The 25,345-nt window shown below is 41.3% G+C and overlaps 2 long non-coding RNA genes and 1 pseudogene across 2 annotated transcripts; 2 read left to right on the top strand and 1 right to left on the bottom strand.

The window, feature by feature from the left end:
• Positions 1-25,345, top strand: part of LOC147571188 (pleckstrin homology domain-containing family M member 1-like) — a 66,425-nt pseudogene that overhangs the window by 29,304 nt on the left and 11,776 nt on the right.
• Positions 8,755-13,844, bottom strand: LOC147571190 (uncharacterized). The gene is made up of 3 exons (XR_015247631.1): positions 13,673-13,844; positions 9,586-13,385; positions 8,755-8,890 (listed from the first exon to the last, which is right to left on the bottom strand). It is a non-coding gene; the product is annotated as an uncharacterized LOC147571190 (long non-coding RNA).
• Positions 14,146-16,783, top strand: LOC147571189 (uncharacterized). The gene is made up of 2 exons (XR_015247633.1): positions 14,146-15,898; positions 16,520-16,783. It is a non-coding gene; the product is annotated as an uncharacterized LOC147571189 (long non-coding RNA).

Below are 25,345 nucleotides of genomic sequence, written 5' to 3'. Positions count from 1 at the left end.
TTCTGGGCCCAAGGGAGGCCAAGTCCGACGCCTGCCCCGGAGCCCGGTGTACTTGATTTGGCTTTTCAAATATGCACTGAGGCGTCGTTCTTGCCTTGAGAGCTGAGTTATTCACACCCACTGGGCCCTGCTGGATAAGAGCACCAGTGAATGCAGGACTGGTAGGGAGAGCCAGCTAGTGCGCTGAGGTTGCACAGAGAGACAGTGACCCCTCGCCGTTTTCTGGGTGTGGAACTTTTAGTCCCCGCGCAGGAGAGGGTGACAGCCTTCTGGTTCCAGGCGGGGACGCAAGGAGCTCCGTTTCTCAGCCTCCCCTTGGGCTGATGGCTCGGAGCCTGGAGCCTGTTTCCGATTCTGTGTCTCCCTCTCTCTCTGCCCCTCCCCCGTTCATGCTCTGTCTCTCTCTGTCCCAAAATAAATAAAAAACGTTGAAAAAACAATTAAAAAAAAAAAGCAGCTGTTTATTTGTACCCTTATCTCACTTCCTTTCCTAGACCGCGACCTCTCTTGAGGGCAAGAGGAACCGGTTTCCCCACAGCACACAAGACACGGTTACCACTCATTCATTGGGAGTTTATTGGAAGGATAAATGGGGGGGGGGGGGGGAGTAGTAACCGGACATATTTGACATAGGAGATGCTTGCGCACAAGAGCCCAGCGGAGCGCAAGCTCCAGACCCACAACTGAGCAGCTTACTGGGAAGCAGAGCGAGAACAGCCCCCCCAAGCCTGCCTCCGCTGGGGAATGGCAGGTGTCCACCAGCTCTCCTGCAGCTTTGCTCTGAGGACCTCACGTCCCTACTTCTCCGACTGCCCTTGTCAACGCCTGACTCGATGCCGAAGCCCGCCCCCCTACCCACAACTATGCTTCCTCGTCCCCGATCTGCGGCAGTGCCTCTGACTACTCTTAGCCTTTTTGTCCGGGCCTCTTCTCCGTCGCCCTCCTCTTCTGTCTCCATCACCACCGGCAGGGCGCGCGCCGGGGCAGCCCTGGCCGGCAGGAGGGGGCGGGTCCTGCGACCGGGAGCCGGCAGCCGGAAGCCGGACGGGGGGGGGGGGGGGGCCGTGAGGACGTGTTCCAGGGAAGCCAGGGCCGGACCCGGCGGGGCCGGCGACGTGGAGCCGCTGTACCAGCAAACGCACAAGTGAGGGCCGCGTCGGGGCACGGGCGGGGGCGCAGCCAGGCTGGGCGAGGCCGGCTCCCCTGGCTGGGGCCTCGGGCGCCCGCCAGTGTGGAGGCCGAGTCCTTCCGCCGGGGCGCTGCCGGGGGCGGCTCGGAAGTTCTGTCTCTGGCGGGATGCCCAAGTCGGCGGCGGATGGAGGGTCCGGCCTGATGCGTGGGGACGTTGGGCCGGACGGCTCATGGGATCTTCGAGGCCGCGACTACCTGCTAAGTAGACTAGGTGAAGGGAAAGTCACACTTACAGATGATAAATTGTTTGTCCAGCACCTGCCAACTCACTGCTCTGGGTTGGTAGAGATGGTGGGAGTCAGGGCCCCTACACCTAGTTTACTATTCACTTGGAGAGCCCAGGGACGTCCGAAAAAAATCTAAGGTGTGGCAGGATTGGATGGAGTGTAAAGGAACAATACAAACGGAGTCTTCTTTAGTTTAGAAAGAGCCATCATTGAGCTAAGGTCGTCAGAATAAGTTTCATTGTAACTCACAGCTCCTAAATGACGTCGGCCCCAACTCTTGATTGACACTAATCTGTTGTTGCTGCTACACTTTTTTCCCTTTTCTTTTGATTTGGTTTATACCAGAGACCATAATGATGAAGTGTTTGGTTTGAGTGCAAATATAAAACCTACTTTGTAACAGTTTTAAAACGGAGCCCTTTAAAATAGGGAGCCCTATTCTCATATAAAAAGTATAAGAAGGGACGGGTCGCCTGTGTGGCTCAGTCGGTTGGACATCTGACTCTTGATCTCAGCTCACGGCTTGATCTCTGGGTGGGGAGTTCAAGCCCTGCGTTAAGCTTCAAGCTGGGCGTGGAGACGACTTTAGAAAAAAAAATTTTATATCTATATGCATTCTAAGGTCCTTCTTGGTCCAGAACTTTGAAGTCAGTAGCTCTGAGGAAAGGTGTTTCCCCTTCCATATCCCAACTCAACCTCTACCGATTGCAATTCTGTGTTAATTTTTTTTTAACGTTTATTTATTTTTGAAACAGAGAGAGACAGAGCATGAACGGGGGAGGGTCAGAGAGAGGGAGACACAGAATCTGAAACAGGCTCCAGGCTCTGAGCTGTCGGCACAGAGCCCGACGCAGGGCTCGAACTCACGGACCGCGAGATCATGACCTGAGCTGAAGTCGGCCGCTTAACCGACTGAGCCACCCAGGCGCCCCTCAAGTTTTCTAATTTATTCAACGACCATTTCTGCTGCTCATAGACTGAGTTTTTTACTAATGATAATACTTTTCATTCATATAATCTTGAGTTGGTTCTTTTTATTAGATGTACTGTTTACCTCTATCTGAGGATATATTAATGATGCTATTCTAAATTTTTTATAGTGTTTATTTTTGAGAGAGAGAGAGAGAGAGAGTGAGAGACAGAGTGCAAGTTGGGGAGGGGCAGAGAGAGAGGGAGATACAGAATCTGAAGCAGGCTCCAGGCTCTGAGCTTCAGCACAGAGCCCAGTGCAGGGCTTGAACCCATGGACTGCAACCTGAGCCGAAGTCGGATGCTTAACCGACTGAGCCACGCAGGTGCCCCATTAATGTTGGTATTCTCAAATCCTTTTGTGTTTTCTCTGTTAACTGTGTCATTGACTATAAGCTGTTATATTTGTTTTTTATTTTCTGTCCTGAATGGAATTGGCTTTCTCACTCCACATGGTCATTCCTGAGTGCAATTTATCTTTGTAGTTGAGATTTGACTTGCTTCTGTTTTCTGGTCCTAAGGAAGAGGTGAAATGAACCACGGGGCTTGTTATTGGTGACAGGTCCCCCTGAGAGTTAAAGAAGAGGTGGGAGGTGACTTCTAATGGCTAGTCAGAGTGTAGACCCTTCCTCCAGGGTTCTGGGACCCTGCCCCCTTCTAACACCAATGGCTCCTGCCTGGAAGAAAACACCCTTTGCTGCCAGATCCCAGGAGGAAGGATGTGGGGTTGATGTGCTGTCCTTGGTCCTACTGCAGTATCCCAGCTAATCACCCTGTAGGTGGCTCCAAGGCATTTCTGGTGGGGAGTGTTTGTAGAGCTACTCCCTTGGCTTTGAGCTAAGGTTGTGGATTTTCTAATTGTATCTTTTCTAATCATTCTTAGGGACTTTGGTGGAGTTTGGAGTTTGGTAGAGACCTGGCATGTTTCAATCTGCCAGCTTGAAATAGCACAACCTCTTAGGAAGGCAATTTTGTACCCCTGTTAAATCCTGGAGAAACTTAGGCAAATGTGTACTAGGATATAAACAGAAAAATGTTCAAAGCAGCACTGTTTATAATAACTAAAAATTAGAAAAATCTAGTATCCACCAACAGTAGAAAGAACAAATAGCGTTACACGGGTATTTACTCTATACATATTAAACTGAGCATTTATGTTATGTGCATTTTATGCACATTTTTAGTTCTCACAGATACTTTTTGGTTGGGGAAAAAAATTAGATGGCTTTACTCGTAGCACTGATATGGTTATAAATAGGGCTTCCACAATAAAATTTGGGAAAAGAGAGGAGGAAGTGGCAGTTCTGTCCATGTTTTTGCCACTCAGGGCTGGATTCTAACAGAGATTTTGTGATCCAGAGAGTAGGCATTAAATGTACATTTTGGTGTGAAGAGTGGATAGGGGTGTGTGTGTGTGTGTGTGTGTGTGTGTGTGTGTGTGTGAGAGAGAGAGAGAGAGAGAGAGAGAGAGAGAGACAAAGGAGTATGTGAGAAGAAAATATTTGAATCAAACAGCAGAGGTCGCCATCCCTACATTAAATAAGAATTAGTGTATTTGGTGGCACCATTACCCAGGTTTCTCTCACATCTAGCGGTCCTGTGTAGCAAATAGTTGTAGTTATTTTGCATTTTGACCCAGAAATGACCTTTTCATTTTGCAGAATTCTCAGTGAAAATTATCTGACCGAATTACGTAAAGACACATTTGAAGGCCTGCTATCCCTCCAGTATTTGTAAGTTAATCAGTTCATCATTTATTATGAGTTTTTAGTTATATTATTTATTAAAAAATACAGGGTTCAAATTAGATAATTGCAACAATTTCTTCTAACAGTAGAATTCTGTAACTCTCTCTATTAAATTGTATAACTCTGTAAGTCTGTGGGGACCCAGCCCATCTCTAGCATTAAATACCTCCTATGCGTTTTCAACTTTTTAATTTTATAGACAAGATCTAGGAAAAAGCCCTTCAGTTGTAGAGGAAAAGGGGTAATGAGGTCTGAGCAATTATGGACACCCATATGAACCTTGTTATGTAAGTGTTCATATACCATCTGCCTTTATTTATATTTATTATTTATGGCCCATGGATCAAATCCTGTGTATGGTCTGTCTTGATACAACCTATGAGTTCAGAATGATTTTCATGTTCTTAAAGGGCTGTAAAAGAGAAAAGAAGAGAGAGAAACAGAGAATATGTGACAGAGACCGTATATGGCCTGCAAAGCCTAAAATATTTACTGTGTGGCCTTTACAGAAAAGGTTTGAAAAAGTTGGCTTAGTAAAATGAGAGGAATTGAAGTTAACCTCAAATTGTCACCTACAAGACAAGAAAATATAGAACACTTACATTAATTTGAATGCCATTAACCCAGAATTTTTAAATAATTTAATCTAAATGAAATATTTAAATATGAAATATTTAAGCAGGTGAATTATGTAAGCAGTATTACCAAGTACATATTAAATTATCAAGAGAACAGATTAGGGATTTCAGTGTGGGAAATTTTATTAGTTTATTTTTTTATTATTATTTTTTATGTAATTTATTGTTAAGTTAGCTAACATACAGTGTGCTCTTGGCTTCAGGAGCAGATTCCTGTGATCGGTGTGGAAATGCTTATGCCACCATAAAAATAGATGTTTAAAATGATGGTTAAGGGGTTGGGGCTCCTGGGTGGCTCAGTTGGTTGGGTGTCTGACTTTGACTCAGGTCGTGATCTCACAGTTTGTGGGTTCGAGCCCCGTGTCGGGCTCTGTGCTGACAGCTCAGAGCCCGGAGCCTGTTTCAGATTCTGTCTCCCTCTCTCTCTGCCCCTCCCCCACTCATGCTCTGTCTCTGTCTCTCTCAAAAATAAATAAACATTAAAAAAAAGATGGCTAAAGGGCACGTGGCTGTCTCAGTCATTAGAGTCTGCAACTCTTGATCTCGAGGTTGTAGGTTAGAGCCCCATGTTAGGTATAGAGATTACTTAAAAAAAATGAAATCTTTAAAAATATAATGATGGTTAAGTGGTATAGTTAGAAATGTTTACACTAAACAAACATCAGAAATGCCTCTAACTTTGCTAATTACAGAATAAACATCTCTCCAGCCTCATTGTCAAGGAAGAAATGTTTGCATATATCTCTGTACATTAGACATACAGAGATACTAATGTTCTTTGCTATGGAGGTTCAGTGTTTATTCTTTGCCCATGCCATCCAAAGCTGTGTATTTCATTAATCCTTTTTTTAAAAATTTTTTAATGTTTATTTATTTTTGAGAGAGAGAGAGAGAGAGAGAGACAGAGTATGAGAGAGACAGAGTATGAGCAGGGTAGGCTCAGAGAGAGAGGGAGACACAGAATCCGAAGCGGGCTTCAGTCTCTGAGCTGTTGGCCCAGAACCCGATGCGGGGCTCGAATTCATGAACAGTGAGATCATGACCTGAACCGAACGAAGTCAGATGCTCAATCGACTAAGCCATCCAGGCGCCCCTCATTAATCCTTATTAATGATGTGCTTTAGAAAATAGATTCTTCTTGCAAATGTAGAAGGCTTAAGGGTAGTGAGTAAAAGGAATCTCATATGACACTAAAAATAGTCCTTCAAATTATCAAACCTTCCAAGTCTTAGGGGACAACCACTTTGTATTGGTCTTCTTGGCTACCTCTGCCATCTGGGCTCCAAACGTTACAAACACAGTTTGGAGAAAAACAAAAGAGACAAACTGCGCAATGGATTGGGCCTTTCATTATTTCTACTATGAGGTACTTTGTAAGCCAATTATTTCATGTTAGGTGAAGTGTTCTCATTCATTCATTCAAAAAAAAATGTGAATCAAAACCTAAAAAAGAATGTGACAGGCCCTATGCCCAGTACCATAGGCACGCAGATGGTTAAGACAGGCTTCCCACCCTTGTAGGAACTCATGATTTCACAGGGAAAATAAACAGAAGCTTAAACCATAACGCATAAGCACTAAATGGATGATGAAGCACTGACAGAGTGCAGAAGCGGGAGCCACAAAGTCATAAAACCACATTTCTTTTCAGTCATTTTGCTCCTTCTACTCACTACCCAGCTGTTAATTTATTTTATAAATATTTGAGTTTGTTCTTTGTCCATGCATCAGTTTTAAACACAGTAGACAACGCAGATGAGCAAGACTAGTCCATACTTTCATGGAGTTTATGCCCAGAGGAAATGGAATGCCAGAATAACTATATTAAGAAGAAATTGGGGCACCTGACCGGCTGAGTCAGTAGAGCATGCGACTCTTGATCTCAGGGTCGTGAGTTCAAGCCCCAGGTTGGGCGTGGAGTCTACTTTAAAAAATTCAAAGAAGGAGAAGAAGGAGGAGGAGGAGAGGGGGAGGGGAAGAAATGGATTTGGGCAATGAGAAGTATAAGTTGTTTTTGGAACATAGAAGAGGGGGGAAGACTTCAAGTTGGATCAGGGAAGTTACTAGAGAAATGCTGTTTGAACAGAACCTTGAATGGCTATGACGTGTCATCGGATAGACATCTTGGGAAGAATATGCTTGCAAAATAGAGTGAGTGAAAGGCAAAATGCAGGAGAAATTTCTTTGGTATCTGTAGAGTAGGAAACTAGAGCCAGATTTAGGATTTTGAAGGCCTTGGATAATATGCCAAGCTACCGTGTTATCACAGCAGTGCTCTAGGACAAACTTTAGACTGCACCAGGGTCACTTGGAGGCCTTGTCAGGACACAGGTTCCACCTCCACAGTTCCTGATTCACTCAGTCCGGAGTAGAGCTGAGAATTTGCATCTTGAGTAAGTTCCCAAGTGACTCTGATATTTGAGAACCACTCCTGGAGAATTAATCTGGTGACTGTGTGCAGTATAGATTAGAATGGGAGAGACCAGAGATGACAATGCCAGTCAGAAGATGGTGGTACCCATGTAGGTGGAAAGTGAGGGACTCGGCTGAAATCAATGGAAATAAGAGGGTCAACTATAATCAAGAATGGGTGTTTCCAAATAAAAATCCAGTACCATGTTGTTTTTTTGTTGGCCCCACTTGCAACTGAAGCAGTTGATAAATTCATAGAGCGTTTAGGCAATGTACAACCAAAAATAAATTTCTATTAATATGATAATATAATTCTGAGTTCGTTCAAAGTTAGGTATTGATTAGAGGAGTAACTTCTTTTCAAGTTAAATGAAAAGGTATCTTTTATCTCTTCTGGTATTGACTTGGTGTCGAGAAATACAACTAAACCAGGAAGGTGTGCTAATGTGAGAATATCCCTTTTAATATTAGAAATTATATGTGGAGATCACAACTTTGAGCTCATAATTTAGAAATTGATGAGGCCACAGAAAGTCATTTAATCAATTCTTCTGCTCTCAGGAAAGATTACTTCCAAGATCTATCAAGATCTATAGTTGTATGTTTTATGTATGAAGATCACAAAGGTGAGACTCTTAAGAAAGGTGAGGGCAGGGTTAGGGGCTCTGGAAGGTTCAAATAACAATTCCTAATACTCAGAGTTTAGCCAAAAGCTACTTATTCAATACTATCATCCTACTAATTAGATAGCTTAGAGCTAATTGAGGCAATATTTTCCTTTTCCTTTTCCTAGAGATTTATCCTGCAATAAAATACAATCTATTGAAAGACGTATATTTGAATCCCTACCTTTTTTGCAGTTTATGTAAGTTACAAATATAATTTCATTGTATTTGGAATTTTTATTAAACTTAATTGTAAACCTCTTTGTTATTCATTTTGAATGAATGAAACTTTATTAGTCGAAAGCTACTAAAATTATGTAGCAAATCTTTTTTGTCTGTGGCAAAGTTTGGTGTGAGAGTTATTATAGAGATCAGAGTGAATCGTTCTAGAGCAGCAGTTCTCTGCCAGGGTGCTTTTGCGTCCAGGTGACACTTGGTAGTGTCTAGAGACATTTTTGATTGTCAGACTGTAGATGTGCTGCTGGCATCTAGTGGGTGGAGGCCAGGGCTGCTGTCACACCCTACAGTTCACAGGGCAGCACCCCCCCCCCATAACAAAGATTATCCAACCATAAATCTCAACAGTGCTAAAGTTGTGAAACATTTTTCTAGAGAAATAAACTTACTTCTCTAGAAAAAAATACTTACTTAACACAAGTATTTATTGAGCATTTACTGATTTGTATCTAATGCACCACATGTATAAACATGAAAGTATAAATCTTTCATGCAAATATTTTTTTTAAAAGGCAAGCATCTTTCATAGTGAGATTTCTTTAGTGTATGGAGATTGTATTGTGGTTATGTTTCGTTATCTATAAATTAGAATCACTGCCAAAGGATAAATATTCTGAAAATATCTTGTTTTTCTTCTTCGTTTGTGTCTTGTTTTTTTTTGTTGTTGTTTTGTTTTGTTTTGGTTTTTTTTTTTTTTTTTTTTTTTTTTTTTTGGTGTGTGTAGAAATCTTGGTTGCAATTTACTCACCAAACTGAACTTTGGAACATTTCAGGCCTGGCATGGAATGCAGTTTTTACACAAGCTGTAAGTGAAACAGAAAATGAATACATGTAAAAAAAAAAACCAAAAAAAACTACATGTAAAAATATCATACAGTGATTGGTTAGGTGTGTGTTAATAAACCCAGTATGAATTCTGGAAAGTAGGTCTTAAAATCCATTTTTTTTTTCAAATGAGGAAACTAAGGTACAAAGAGGCCAAGAGACTTGTCTTAACTCCTAAATGGCACTCTCTGCCCTCCCTCGTACCCAGCTTTGTGTGGGCAGTGAAGGCCCCAAGCAAGTAACACCCAAGTCAGTATTATCATGGGAATTCGTGACAGTGATGCTTCCCCAAGGTGTGCGTGGTCCTTGAAATCCACTTCTGAATTTAACTTTGATTCTGGCTCACGTGCAAGTTTCCTGTGCAAAAGAGAACTGCGAAGAACTAAGTTTAGCACAGAGTTCTCCAGGCAGCAAAAGGTGTGGGTGCTTCCTCAGCCATCAGGAAAGCAGCAAGAACTCCTGAACACCTGCCACAGGGCACTGCTCTCCATGTGCTTTCTTTCCTGACCACTCTTCAGTTAAGAAGTGTGTGACTCCCTTTCAGCAGGGACATTCTGTGATTTCTCTGTCAAAAAGCAAATCATACTGGGCATGTTCAGTGGCCTGAGGGGGATGTTGAGACTCAAGGTTGAAGACCCTCCACTAAAGCAGACGCTGGAAAAGACTGGCTCACTGTCTTGTGGTTCAGAAATCCGATTTCACAGCTTATCTTCCGTTAGATGAAAGTGTTTACGGTGTGTCTGGAGCTGGAGTAAGTTCCTGCGGGTGCCCAAGAGCAGGGGCCTCCTCTCTCATTAATTTGCTGATGCCTAACTTGGGGAAAGAATACTGAGGGTCAGTTTTTTGTTTTGCCAGCATGCCAGAGAACGGGCTCATTGAGTTTCTCCACCAAGAGGTTTTAGTGGTGTCAATATAATGTCTTAAAAGTCACCACCTCTACTAAGCATCTTATAACACCAAGAGTCTCTTCTAAGAATCTGAATTTCATAGTTATGTAGGCAATACAGGACAAAATAGGGTGGAATCCGTTGATAACAATGAATGAATTCATTGAAAAACAATCCGTGCCACGCGCACTCTATGTCGACAATGTACTAAGTACCGGGGGTACAAAGAATATACAGGGACTGTCCCCAAGAATCTTTCATACTGGAAAAAGGAGAAAAAGATGGCCTTTTTCTTGTAATTTACTAAGATATTTGTAAACTGATGGAAACCCCTGTCTTGCCCGACTGAGATCTCTATCAGTTAACCATTTGTTTTCTTTCCTTTCCTTTGTCCTCCAGCAGCCAGAATGACACATATCCCACCTGGGGCGGGGGCATGTGCTAATTTGTATTTTGCCCTCAACTTGCCCCATGCTCCCTCATCAATCTTACATGACAGAGAAAGGTAATTAAAGAACCAGAGCTAGCTGGTATTGAGAATAAATTAATACTCATGCCATGTGTGTTATGCCCAGAATTCGTGATCCCCAAATACCGCCAGGGAGCCGAGTCCGGTGTAAAAGCAAAAGAGCCTTTATTGGAGCTAGCTCGAGCTCAATCCCCTACCTGCACTGTCGAAGCTGTGAGATACCCGGGAGAGAGAGCCAGTTTCAAAAGGACAAAGGTTTTACTGGTGCCTAGTGGCAGTTGGTGAGGTAATGGCTGCGGCCTCAGCTGATTGGCTGGGGAAGGGTCCTGGGGAAGAGTCCTGTTAGGCAGTTGGGGGGGGGGTTACTCAAGGGGAGGAGGTGTGGTCAAGGTGAAGGACACAGAACAAGATGGAGTCGGCCGGTGTAGGCCCGCCCTTTCAATGTGGTTTGAATAGAGCTGTACTACTAAAACGAATTCACAGTTAACTTCCAAAACATTATCACAGTACAGTAAGTGTGTATTGGAGGTTGGGCTCCTTGTTTGGGGCCAAACTTTTCTTTTCTTTTTTCTTTTTAACGTTTATTTATTTATTCTGAGAGAAAGAGAGCGTGCGCAGGGGAGATGCCATCCCGTGAATTCAGTCACGTTATTACCTATGTGACTTATTACTGGGGTGTTTATAAGTTGAAACAGTATTTTCTCCAGCATTAAATAAGTTTGTAAACCTTTTGGGCCCCAGCTGAGGTGGATTTATCTTGAACTGACTGGAGCTTAAACTTCAGGTCTCCTCACTTACATAGGCCCCTTCCAAAGTCTTGGGAGGGACCCTCGCAATTCCTGTACGCATAATTTTGCATGTTTTGATGAGGCAGGATTTCCCAAAGTAGATGAGGTTCAGACCCTACAAGGCCTTGATTCACCCCTGGGTTTCAGGTAATTATATCTCAGTAAGTTTTTTGAATGAAGCCTCTTAAGTTATTGATAAACACTGAGTGAACACGTTAGCGGTGTGGTAAAGTCTATTTTGAATCTGAAATCCACCTCAAAGCCATGCCAAGAGTTTATTAATAAGGTACCACTTTTTGAATGGTAGTAATAATCCTGTTTCTTTCAGATGAAATCAGGAATGAAATATATTATGGAAAACCAACAGTGGTTGATAATCCTAAATGTTAAGTATAGTTTTTTTTTTTTTTCCTGACTTTAAAGTGCTTCTCCTTCATTCACCTACACAGGTCCAGACTGGTGGCTTATTTTAAAAAATTCACTTCATTGGTTCTAACAGTACGAGCTCCATGATTTTAGAAGCTGAAGGACTCTACGATGTAGAAAGGCTGTACCTTATCGGGATAGAGCACATTCACATGCTGGCTCGTCTGTGGCGCATCCGTATTGTGCCAAGAACATAAGCTCTAAGGGAGAATAAGGAAAATCTAAGCCTTGCCCCTGTTGAATTATTGTTGAGAATATCATTGAGGTAGGTGTGGCCACCCTCTGAAGGCAAACTCGAGCCCCAGTCACAGACACGCCCTAACGCTCCCCCAGTCAACCGGCATCTGCTTCCTTTTAGACAGCTGTGTGCCCACAAAAGTTGACACACTTCAGGATATTGTCATCGCTTTTTGGTATGTACTGGAAATCCTGGCAGCTTCTTCTCAGATTCAGAAAGGCATAAACGTTAAGGATGAAGATAACAACTCAGGGCTGTCCTTTTGGGGTGATTTAGGGTAACTTTTATTATTTTCCGTGTGTGGTAGTTCAAAAGCTTTGCCATAGTCATACCCAACTATTACTTTTCTTCTCCCAGCTGCATCTGAGTCTTCCCACGTATATACCAAGGCATCTTCTTTCTCTGGGAAGCATGGTAGTTGCTCCTCCGCCCCATATCATTTCTTTAATACCGACCTCTATTAGGTATTTACTGCGCTCCGGCACTATGCTAAGACCTTTCGCTTGTGCTGCAAGTAAGACAATGTGTCTTAAACTCTTAGAATAGAGCCTGGCACGTGGGAAGTGCTCCGGACGTGGCCCCTCACACGGCACTTCATTTTCGTCTTTCCAGCAACTCTTGTGACACAGGTAGTATTATCCTCATTTTGGGGATGAGGAACTTGAAACTCAGAGACATCGGGTGACTTGCCTAGGTTCACACTGTCAATAAGTGACAGAACCACTTCAGAAGCTTCGCGAGTAATACAATTCCGCATTCCCTGGCACTAGGTAGGACCTGAATGACAACTGGCCTTTTGGGCGTCGTCCCTTGGAGTCAGCTTCTCACTGGAATAGGACCTTTCGAGCAGGGAGCTCCTTTTCCCTATGCTTCTGGAGTTCCTGGCCATGCCACCTATGGGCATCCCCAGGCTTCCTGCTCACCGCCTGGTGCAACTATCACATCGTCACTGCTAGGCACCCACTCTGTGCCCAGCCTTATGCTAGGTGCTTTGCACATGCTCTTTCCTTTAATCCTCAAGTTGCCTTATGAGGTAAATGCTGCTAAAAGGACTCGGAGACGTTCGTTACTTAAGTCCCTTCACCAGGAAGTGACAGCCAGAATTCAGACCTAGGTCTGCCTGATTCCAGGGCCCTTGCTTCTTGGGCTGGTCCTCACTGCCAGAAACTCCTCTTCAAGGCTATTCTCAGAACTTTAATTAAAACATAGGCTCACCATTTCAGATTCTTTAGGCTTCGCCCCTCCCCCCGCCCAACCCCTGAGAAAGGATTTACGTGATGCCCTTAGATGTCTTGCATTGAGGAGCTTCCCATGGGGAGTCACGTTCTCATGGCTCATGGACCTATGTAGATGAATAAAGGAAAGGGGTTATTCTATCCCCAGGTACTTCAAACAGACTGGAATAGGGTCTAGATCACTCCACTTATCTCTTCAACTGCTTTCCTCCAACGAGCCAGTTTTCCCTCCATGCCTTGGGATTCCAGCGTAGAGAGTTTGGAGTTTGTCCTATTTGAAATTTATTTTCACTGCCTGCTTTGGACATTTTTTCAGCTAAAGCTGTTAGGATTTCAGTACATTCAGGACAGTGGTGACAAGCTTCAGTCCTCAAGTCTTCTCTGTCTCCTCAGTTAATAGAAAGGAAACGTAGCCCATCTGTCTGGACCTCTGTAGAAGAATTTGGAGAAAAAAAAAATAACACGTAAGAAATGTTCCCTTATTTTGTGAGCTACCTTTAGTCTGTCCCGTTGCTCTGCAACAGAAAGCTTTTGCAAAAATACTTGAGTTTTCCTCTTCAAATAAGATACAGTTTTTTAAAAAACAAAAGAATATCTAGAACAGTATTTCTTCAACTTTGATTATGAGACAGTCTTTGAGGATAACTGTTGTTATGTTTGACTCCCATAAAGATAAGCCCACGAATATCCAAAAGCCAATAGACTGAGTCAGCACACCTTTTATCTGTAAGATGAGGGAATTGAACGGAAATGGAGATGATCTCTAGTGCAATGTCCACCGTTCGTTCGTATCGCAGTCTGTGGAAAAACAATTGCTGTCGGTCCAGCAGAGGTAACCTGTCGGGTCAGTTCTCATTCTCCCCTTGGCTCAGGCACAATAGCTCCATGAAGAAAAGGCAGCACTAAAGACAGGAGGAAATAGGATAATTTGGAGTGGCCTGTATTTTGTTTTCACTACAGATAAACACGGGGCATTCATCTCAGCAGGAGGGCTGCCTGGGTAAGAGGAAGCACTGAGCCGATGGGTATAAGGCCATGGGTGAGCTACCAGGAAAGAGGGGGGGACAGTGGGGGTAGAGCACTGAGATAGTTGGGGGGAAGGATAACGAACTACTAAATTGTTTTGGCTGCATAACTCTTCATAGTCTTTCTTAATAGGGAGCCGGGGGTGGGCGCGGGGTGGAGGGGGGAGGGGAGCAGTGGGCAGGGGAAGACACACACGTGGAAGAGCTTACTTGCACAGAGCCCACCAGTAAGCTTGTAGGTATGAATGCCATTGTTATTGTTTCAAAGCCAAAGGACATTCAGAGCCTCAAGGTTGAGGAACTGTGTTTAACCAGACATGTGACACTCACGTTCTTTCTCTTCATAACATTGTCTGACTGGATATTAACTAGTGTTACACAAACCCGACATGTTAATGGGCCTGAAAAAACGTAGAAGAATGGGCTGGAATAGGAAGAATAGGGGAGTTTCCAAGGCAGGAACAAAAACGCATGGCTCCCAGCCGCACCGCTAACTCCCTCTGACCTCCGTTGTGGAAGAGTTTGAATCTTCGCTCCCCTTTTCTCCACCTACTAACATGTTTATCTTCTGGCAACTGGTTCTCTATTTATCACAACGTGGTTCTTTTTTTTTTTTTTTTTTTCAAATTGAGATATAGAATATGCATAATAGAATATGCAACGTTATAAAGTATATAGTGCAATGGTATACTTTGATAGACAGTAATCACTGCTAATTCCAGAACATTGTCATCACCCCCCTCAAAAGAAATACCATACCCATCAGCCTTTACTCCCCATTCTCCCCTCCCCCCAGGCCCCTGGCAACAACTAATTTACCTTCTGCCCCTATGGATTTGCCTATTCTGGACATTTCATCGAAATGTGTGTCTAGTTTCTTTCACATAGCTTGTTGGCTTCAAGATTTATCCGGTTGTAGCATGTTTCAGTACTTCATTCTTTTTTTTAATGTTTATTTATTTTTGAAAGAGAGCGCCCACACAAGCGGGGAAGGGGCAGAGGGAGAGGGGGACAGAGGATCCAAAACCACAGAGCCTGATGTAGAGCTCGAACTCATGAACTGTGAGATGACGACCTGAGCCAAAGTCAGATGCTTAACCGACTGAGCCACCCAGGTGCTCCAATCACATTTTGTTCATCCATTCATGAGTTATTGGACATTTGGATTATTTTGACTTTTTGGCTCTTATGAATAATGCTGCTATGAGTATTCATGTGCAAGTTTTTGTGTGGTCATATGTTTTTAATTCTCTTGGGTACGTACCTAAGAGTGGAATTGCTGGGTCATGTAGTAACTCTATATTTAACCCTTTTGAGGAACTGCCAAACTGTTTTCCACAGTGACTGCACCATCTTACATTCCCACCAATGTATGAAGATTCTGGTTTCCCCAAATCTTGCTACCACTTATCATTGTCTCTCTGTTCGATCATAGCCATCTTAGTGAGTGTAGAGTAGTATCTCATTGTAGCTTTGATTTCTATTTCCCTAATGACCTAAGACATTGAGCATCTTTTCATGTGCTTATTGGCCATTCATGTATTTTCTTTGGCGAAATGTCTCTTCAAATCCTTTACCCATTTAAACATTAGATTATTTGTCTTTTTCCTGAGTTTTAAGAGTTCTTTATATATTCTGGATATTCTGGATACTAGACTTGTATCAGACATATGATAGTTTTGGGTTGTTTTTTTATTTTTAAATAAAGTCCAGCTTACCTATTTTTCCTTTGGTTTGTTGTGCTTTTTGTGTCATGTCTAAGAAACTGTTGCCTAAATCCAAGGTCATAAAGATTTCTCTCCTGAGAGTTTTATAGCTTGAGCTCTTCCATTTAGGTCTTTGACTCATTTTGAGTTAATATTTATATATGGTGTGAAGTGTAGGAATCCAACTCCATTATTTTGTATGGGGATATACGGTTGTCCCAGCATCATTTGAAAACACTAGTCTTCCCACATTGAATGGTGTTGGCACCCTTGTTGAAAATCAGTGGGCCATAAATGTGAGGATTTATTCCTGGACTGTCAGTTCTGTTCCATCAGCTTACATGTCTGTTCTTATGCCAGTACCACACCGTGATTACTGTAGTTTTGAAGTAGGTTTTGAAACCAGGGCGTGTGAGTCTCCCCATTTGGTTGTTCTTTGTCAAAATCGTTTTGGAGCCCCTGGGTAGCTCAGTTGGTTAAGTGGCCGGCTCTTGATTTCAGCTCAGGTCATGACCTCACGGTTTGTGAGATGGAACCCCGTGTTGCCATCTGCACTGACAGCATGGAGCCTGCTTGGGATGCTCCCTCTCTTTCTCCCTCTGCCCCTCCCCTGCTCACACTTTTCCCCACTCACACTCGCTCATGTTTGCTCTTCTGCACGGGTGTGTATGCTCGCTGTCTCTCAAAATGAATAGATAAACTTTTTTTTTTTTTAAAGATCATTTTGGGCTATTCTCGGTCCCTTGAATTGACATACAGATTTTAGAATTAGCTTGCCAATATTTGGAAAGAAGTCAGTTGGGGTTTTGATAGGGATTATACTGAAACCACAGTTCAATCTGGGGTATAGTGCCATTTTAACAATATTTTCCTCTGATCCGTGAACATGGCATATCTTTACATTTATTTCAATCTTCTTTAATTTCTTTCAACAACGTTTTGTGGTTTTTAGTGTGATTCTTGCACTTCTTTGGTTAAATGTTTTCCTAAGTATTTTATTCTTTTGAGTACTGTTATACATGGAATTGTTTTCTTAATTTCATTTTTGGAATAGTCATTGCTGATGTATAGAAATAAAGCTAATTTTTACATATCGATCTTGTGTCCTGTAACCTTGCTGAACTCATTTATTAGTGCTAAGGTTTTTTTTCTACATTCCCAGGAATATGTCTTGTGGTCTTCTAGTTACCCAGGAAGATGTTGGAGCATTTCAAAGTCCCTATGGACATCTCATTTCTCAGCTTTTCCCTTTTAGGCTTTTTGTTTAGGCTATTTTTTGTCTTGTGATCAATTGCCTCACATAGCTGCCAGATTAAAACATTTATCTATAATTGTTTTCAAAAAAATGCCCCTTGGGAAGAGGCTATTTTAGCACTGTGCAGTTCTCAGTGAGGTCAAGGGCAAGGCTTTCAAGTGAAGTTTTTTAGGGACCCCACTAGACAGGTAAAACAATGACAGTTTGTTCTTTGGGAATGAGGCTTTAAGGAACTTCAGCTCCATTTTGTTCCCCTGGGATGCGGGCAATTTTTAAGGCTATCATCAGGATGGAGAGCAGAGGTTGAGGACAAGTTAAAACAACAGAGCTCACTGTTCTTATAGAAATTAGTAATTTTTTCTTTAATACATGCTCTCCGGGTTGCTGCAAGCCCATTGGTTAAAATTTCCAAAGTTCTGAGAAAGTTGATTTTGACCATTTTTGCTAGTTGTTGTTGTTGTTGTTGTTGTTGCTTTTACGGAAGGATGAATTTTCAGACGTCCTTCCTTTCTCATTTTCACTGATTCACCTGTAACAGGGCTTTAAAATCTCTAAAGTCTCAGGGCACCTGGGTGGCTCAGTTAACTGCCTGACTCTTGATTTCGGCTCAGGTCATGATCTTGCGGTCATGGGATCAAGCCCCATGTCAGGCTCTGCACTGGGCATGGAGCCTGCTTGGGATTCTCTCTCTCTCTCTTCCTCTGCCTCTCCTGCACTCATACTCTTGTACTCTCTCTCTCAAAAAATAGAATAAAAAAATAAGAAATGAAATCTCTAAAGTCTCAATGATCACAGGCTAATTAAATACTTAATCATGGGAGATGATTAGAGGAAAGGAATAAAAGTAGAAAATGTAATTCTTAGAGAAGCTCTCCCAGATGGAGAGATGAAGTTCAGCAAAGTGTTTCTATATTTAATGCTCTCAAAGTTAAGTTTAAGGTAACGGCTATTTTAAACCCCCTTTTTTTCATACAATTTAAATACAGGCTTTGGAGTCAGAACTGAGTTCAGATTCCATCTCTGCTTCTTGACTGGCTTGACAAACTGGGACAAATTATACAACCTCTCTGTACTTCAGTTTCCTCACTTGTAAAATGGGGTAATGATGTGTCTATCACATAAGGTTATTGTGAGGTTTAAATGTGAAATGCTGATCACAGATGCCCCATAGCTCAATAGTATCGGTTGTGATGATTATCCTTATAATTTTGCAAAAGTACAGTGATGATTCTTGAGCAGAGTCAACCTAAAGGCAGATTTTCTTTTCTTTCTTCCTGTTTCCTTCACTTTATTTTTGCTGTAAAGAACTGAGAAGAAAATCTACTCAGCATTTTGGAATAAAAACTTGTGTCAAGCAGTGACAAAATGTTATTTATTCAACAAGCCTTCACTAAGTAACTAGTAAATAACAAGCACTCTGTCAGGCACAGGGACAAAAATGACAATAGAGTATGGTCCCTGCCCTCAGGGAGCTGGCAGTCCAGCAGATGGATAAGGAAACGGGATCATATGCCACCTAACAAAGGCTGTCATAGGAGAATGAATACAAATGGTGGGGGTATAGCTTTCACCATTTCCTCTTAGATTAATCCCTTTGTCTTTAGCCCCCAAACTGAGGAATTGGTCCTATTTTTGTCTTTAACCGGGTGTTTTAAACTGTGGAATTTTTTACATTTCTAGAGATAAAGGAAAAGCACCTAGAATTATAGAGGACACTAGAAACAGTATTTCCTACAGAGCCTGGGCTTCCTACCAGCATAGTCACTTCTAGGGTTTTCAGCCCAAAAAGTTCTTTGGCATATCTTTGCTTTGCTGTCCACGTAAAAAAAAAAAAAAAAAAAAAAAAAATTTTTTTTCTCTTTCTGTTCTCCACTTTATCGTCCAGAGAGCTGGGTAGTTCCCAAAGGAAGAGTGCTTTACAGATTCTAAGGGTGATTTATAGGCAAAGGCAGAAAATGATTAGTTTTAACCTTCCAGTTCCATACCCCCAAAATGAACATAAACTTTCATGGTAGTCATTACTGGAAATGCAGATCATTTTAATTCCATTGCATTTTTCAGAATTATCAGCCGTAACCCTCTGTCAGCTGTTGAAGATTCCTATCTTTTTAAGTTGCCAGCATTAAAATATTTGTAAGTATTGCAACAATCTCATGGCTCATGAGATGATTTCTGATCTTTTTTGTTGTCATCAAAAGATTAAGTATTTTGCGTTTTGGTTAAAAAGTCCTAATTTAAGTTTTAACTGGGTTATTGAAATAAGCATTATTAGCAAAGAAAAAACGTATATGGGCAAGATAGCCTGCAGAGGAAGGCGTAGTAGTGAAGAACACATAAGAGACATGGGACTTGCAGATGTAGGTAGAAATACCATTTATCTCAAAGTGGAAAGTGGAGTAAGGTGTATATTAAAAGAAAAAAAGACTAATCAAGAGAGGTGGATGCAATTGAGAATGAAAATGAGGATAAGAGTAAAAAGGATTGTACTGTTGAGCACCAAGGTGATTAATTTGATGATGCACATAAAATGTCTTCATTGGGAGTTTTCTGAAATTATTGTCCATAGCAAGAAAACTCTTGAGCTGACTTGACAAAGAAGCCAGAATTGAAGTAACCACATGTTGTTAAGTATCTTTTTAGGTACAGAATTTTTATCCTTGGGTTCAAATCACGCATGTTTGGGCTTTCTCCTTCAGAGACATGGGATCAACACAGGTGTCACTTACAACAGTTGAGAGCATCCTCATGATGACCCTTGAATTTGGAAACACTGTAAGTTGATTTTTCTTATGTGTATTTTCACTTAGTTGTTGATTTAGATTTGTTTTATTGTCTTCCTAAGTCAGATTTATTGAGGTATAAAATTTACTCTTTTTAAGCGTACAGTTTGATGAGTTTTGACAAACGTGTACTTATGTAAGCACCACCACATTTGAGACGTAGACCATTCTGTCACCCCAAAAGGCCCCTATGTGCCTTTGCAGCCAATCCCCTTTTGTCACCACCAGCCCTGGCAACCACCAACCTAATTTTTGTCCCTATAGTTTTGCCTTCTCCACAGTGTCTTATAAATGAAATCATACAAGGGGCACCTGGGTGGCTCGGGCAGTTAAGCGTCCGACTTCAGCTCAGGTCATGATCTCGCGGTTCGTGAGTTCAAGCCCTGCATCGGACTCTGTCCTGACAGCTCAGAGCCTGGAGCCTGCTTCGGATTCTGTGTCTCCCTGTCTCTCTACCCCTTCCCCATTTGCCCTCCATCTCTCTCTCTCTCTCTCAAAAATAAATGAACATTAAAAAAAATAAATAAATGAAATCATACAGTATGCAGTCTTCTGTGATTGGTTCCTTTCAGCATAATCCTTTTGAGATTCATCCATGTGTTTTTTTAACTTTTTTAACGTTTATTTATTTTTGAGAAACAGAGAGCATAAGCAGGAGAGGGGGAGAGAGAGAGAGAGAGAGAGAGAGAGAGAGAGAGAGAGAGAGACAGACACACACAGAACCCGAAGCAGGCTCCAGGCTCTGTCAGCGCAGAGCCCAATACAGGGCATGAACCTGCGGAACATGAGATCATGGCCTGAGCCAAAGTCGGTCACTTATCTGACTGAGCCACCCAGGCACCCCAGAGACTCATCCATGTGTTTGCACATGTCAGTAGTTCATTTCCTTTTTATTGCCGAGTAGTATTGCAGTTGTGAGGATATACCAGTTTGTTTATGCGTTCATCAGTTAATGGGCATTTGAGTTGTTTCTAGCTTTTTGGCCTTTATGAATAAAGTTGCTTAAAACACTTACATGCAGGTCTTCGTATGAGCATATGTTTTCATTGGGGGAGGGGGGGAGGGGGTAAAATACCTAATGGCAGGATTGCTACATCATATGCTAAGTGTATATTTAACTGTTTAAGAAACTGCTTACCTGTTTTCTAAAGTGGATGTACCATTTTGCATTCCAGCCTGCAGTATATGAGATCTTCTATCTATCCTTTCTTCTAATGTCTTGATCTATTTTTCATAAGGTGAATGTTGGCCTTAAAATTGAGTTGGGAAGTAGTCCCCTCTCTTCAATTCTCTAGTACAGTTTGTGCAGAATTGGCATTATGTTTTCCTTAAATGTTTGCTAGAATTCACCAGTGAAGCCATGTGGGCTTGAAGCTTTCTTTGTGAGAAAGTGTTAAACTACAGATTTTATTTTTGTAATAGTGCTACTTAAATTACATACTTATTTTTTGGAGTAGTTCATGTCTTTCAGGGAATCTATTTCATCTTGAAGTTATTGACATAAAGTATTTTATAATGTTCCCTTATTATCCTTTTAGTATCTGTAGAATTGTAGTGATGTCATTCCTCTCATTTTTGATATTGATAATTTGTGTCTTCTCTTGTCTTTTCTTGATAAATCTGGCCAGAAGTTTATCAGTTTTACTTATCTTCTCTAAAAAGTGCCTTTTCATTACACTGACTTCTCTATTTTTGTTTTCCTTTTTAAAAATTTCTGCTTTGATCTTCATCATTCCATTTTCTCTCCTTACTCAGTGATGAATTTCCTTTTCTTTTTCTAGTTTCTTCAAAGTGGACAATGGGGGGGGGGGGGGGGGGCGCCTGGGTGGCGCAGTCGGTTAAGCGTCCGACTTCAGCCAGGTCACGATCTCGCGGTCCGTGAGTTTGAGCCCCGCGTCGGGCTCTGCGCTGATGGCTCGGAGCCTGGAGCCTGTTTCCGATTCTGTGTCTCCCTCTCTCTCTGCCCCTCCCCCGTTCATGCTCTGTCTCTCTCTGTCCCAAAAATAATAAATAAACGTTAAAAAAAAAAAAAAAAACTTAAAAAAAAAAAGTGGACACTGGGGAAGATGAATACTATATGAGCAACATCCCACATGTTGACATGTGTTTTCAGTTTCAGTCGGTACAAAATCGTTTTTAATATCCATTTTGACTTATTTGACCAATAGGGTTCCTTAGGAGTGTGTTGGTTAGTTTCTAAATATTTGGAGATTTTACAGATCTGTTAATTTGTTATTTAATTCCATTGTGGTCACAGAACAATATGTTGGATGACTGAAATCCTTTTAAATTTATTGAGGCTTGTTTTATAGCCAATGAATTCTGGTAATAGATGAGAATATGGTCTATTTTGATAAATATTATGTGCCCACTTGAAAAAAAATATGTAGTCTGCTGATTTGGTGTGGAGTATTCTATAAATGTCAACTAGGTCAAGTAGGTTGGTAGTATTTTTCAAGTCTGATGTATCATTACTCATTTTCTATATATTTTTTCTGTCAATTATTGAGAGAGGGATATTGAAATCTCCAACTATAATTGTGTACTTTTGTGTCTCTCTTTCCTATTCTCCTTAATATATTTGGAAGTTCTATTATCAGATACATAAATTTTTAAGTTATGTCTTTTCTATTAGTTGACATTTCTATCACAATGGAATAACCTCATTTATCCCTGGTAATATCTTCGCTTTGAAATTGACTTTGTCCTATAGTAAATATAGCCACTCAAGGTTTCGTTTGATTAGTGTTAGCAAAGCATAATTTCTTCCATATTTTTAACCTACTTATATCTTTGTATTGAAGATGAATCTTATAGACAGCATATAGTTGGCTTTTGCTTTTTTATCCAGTATGACAACTCTATCTTTTAATTAGGTGATTGCACCATTTATAGTTAATGTAATTATTTATAGGATTACATTTAAAGCTACTGTCTACTCTTTCTATGTATCCCATCTGTTCTTTGTTTCTTTTCTTTTTCTTTTTCTTCCTGCTCTTGGGTTGATTTAGTACGTTTTATTATTTTTTGGTGGGGGGATAAATAGTTACAACTCAGGTTTTGTTATTTTAGTAGCTGTTTAATGGTTTGTAGTGTTCATGTTTAACTTATCACAGTCTATCTTCAAATGATATGATATGATTTCATGAATAGTATAAGAACCTTACAATAAATAGTGTACTTCCATTGTTCCCCTCCTGACCTTTGTGCTATTGTTTTCATACGTTTTACTTTTAGCACACCATATTATTTTTTTTGTTTAAATAGTCAATTATCTTTTTTTATTTTTTATTTTTGAGAGAGACAGAGTGCAAGTGGGGGAGGGGCAGAGAGAGAGGGAGACACAGAATCTGAAGCAGGCTCCAGGCTCTGAGCTGTAGACACAGAGCCTGATGTGGGGCCTGAAATCACAGACTATGAGATCATGACCTGAGCTGAAGTCAGATGCTTAACTGACTGAGCCACCTGGGTGCCCCTCAATTATCTCTTTTATTGAAGTATATATAGATCATGTAATATTAAATTAGTTTCAGGTGTACAACACAGTGATCTTTTATATACATTATGAAATGCTCACCACAATAAGTATATTACAGTATTATTGACGATATTCCCTATGCTGTACTTTTCATCTGGTGACTTATTTATTTTATAACTGCAAGTTTGTACCTCTTAACCCTTTTCACTCATTTTGTCCATATCCCTAGTTTGTTCTCCATATTTACAAGTGTTTTCTCTTTTTTGTTGTTGTTTATTCATTCATTTGGTTTTTTGTTTATTTTTTGTTTATTTTTTACCTTGTTTTATATTTTATTTTTTATTTATTTATTTTTTTAATATATGAAATTTATTGTCAAATTGGTTTCCATACAACACCCAGTGCTCATCCCAAAAGGTGCCCTCCTCAATACCCATCACCCACCCTCCCCTCCCTCCCACCCCCCATCAACCCTCAGTTTGTTCTCAGTTTTTAACAGTCTCTTATGCTTTGGCTCTCTCCCACTCTAACCTCTTTTTTTTTTTTTTTCCTTCCCCTCCCCCATGGGTTTCTGTTAAGTTTCTCAGGATCCACATAAGAGTGAAATCATATGGTATCTGTCTTTCTCTGTATGGCTTATTTCACTTAGCATCACACTCTCCAGTTCCATCCACGTTGCTACAAAAGGCCATATTTCATTTTTTCTCATTGCCACGTAGTATTCCATTGTGTATATAAACCACAATTTCTTTATCCATTCATCAGTTGATGGACATTTAGGCTCTTTCCATCATTTGGCTATTGTTGAGAGTGCTGCTATAAACATTGGGGTACAAGTGCCCCTATGCATCAGTACTCCTGTGTCCCTTGGATAAATTCCTAGCAGTGCTATTGCTGGGTCATAGGGTAGGTCTATTTTTAATTTTCTGAGGAACCTCCACACTGCTTTCCAGAGCGGCTGCACCAATTTGCATTCCCACCAACAGTGCAAGAGGGTTCCCGTTTCTCCACATCCTCTCCAGCATCTACAGTCTCCCGATTTGTTCATTTTGGCCACTCTGACTGGCGTGAGGTGATATCTGAGTGTGGTTTTGATTTGTATTTCCCTGATAAGGAGCGACGTTGAACATCTTTTCATGTGCCTGTTGGCCATCCGGATGTCTTCTTTAGAGAAGTGTCTATTCATGTTTTCTGCCCATTTCTTCACTGGGTTATTTGCTTTTCGGGTGTGGAGTTTGGTGAGCTCTTTATAGATTTTGGATACTAGCCCTTTGTCCGATATGTCATTTGCAAATATCTTTTCCCATTCCGTTGGTTGCCTTTTAGTTTTGTTGGTTGTTTCCTTTGCTGTGCAGAAGCGTTTTATCTTCATAAGGTCCCAGTAATTCACTTTTGCTTTTAATTCCCTTGCCTTTGGGGATGTGTCGAGTAAGAGATTGCTACGGCTGAGGTCAGAGAGGTCTTTTCCTGCTTTCTCCTCTAAGGTTTTGATGGTTTCCTGTCTCCCATTCAGGTCCTTTATCCATTTTAAGTTTATTTTTGTGAATGGTGTGAGAAAGTGGTCTAGTTTCATTCTTCTGCATGTTGCTGTCCAGTTCTCCCAGCACCATTTGTTAAAGAGACTGTCTTTTTTCCATTGGATGTTCTTTCCTGCTTTGTCAAAGATGAGTTGGCCATACGTTTGTGGGTCTAGTTCTGGGGTTTCTATTCTATTCCATTGGTCTATGTGTCTGTTTTTGTGCCAATACCATGCTGTCTTGATGATGACAGCTTTGTAGTAGAGGCTAAAGTCTGGGATTGTGGTGCCTCCTGCTTTGGTCTTCTTCTTCAAAATTACTTTGGCTATTCGGGGCCTTTTGTGGTTCCATATGAATTTTAGGATTGCTTGTTCTAGTTTCGAGAAGAATGCTGGTGCAATTTTGATTGGGATTGCATTGAATGTGTAGATAGCTTTGGGTAGTATGGACATTTTGACAATATTTATTCTTCCAATCCATGAGCAGGGAATGTCTTTCCATTTCTTTAAATCTTCAATTACCTTCATAAGTTTCCTATAGTTTTCAGCATGCAGATCTTTTACATCTTTGGTTAGATTTATTCCTAGGTATTTTATGCTTCTTGCTGCAATTGTGAATGGGATCAGTTT

Source organism: Puma concolor, unplaced genomic scaffold, assembly GCF_028749965.1.
Source record: "Puma concolor isolate L17-30 unplaced genomic scaffold, mPumCon1.1.hap2 unalloc_scaffold_46, whole genome shotgun sequence".
Taxonomy (NCBI): Eukaryota; Metazoa; Chordata; class Mammalia; order Carnivora; family Felidae; genus Puma; species Puma concolor.
Note: the sequence above shows the minus strand (reverse complement) of the source record. Positions and strands in the feature narration are given on the sequence as shown.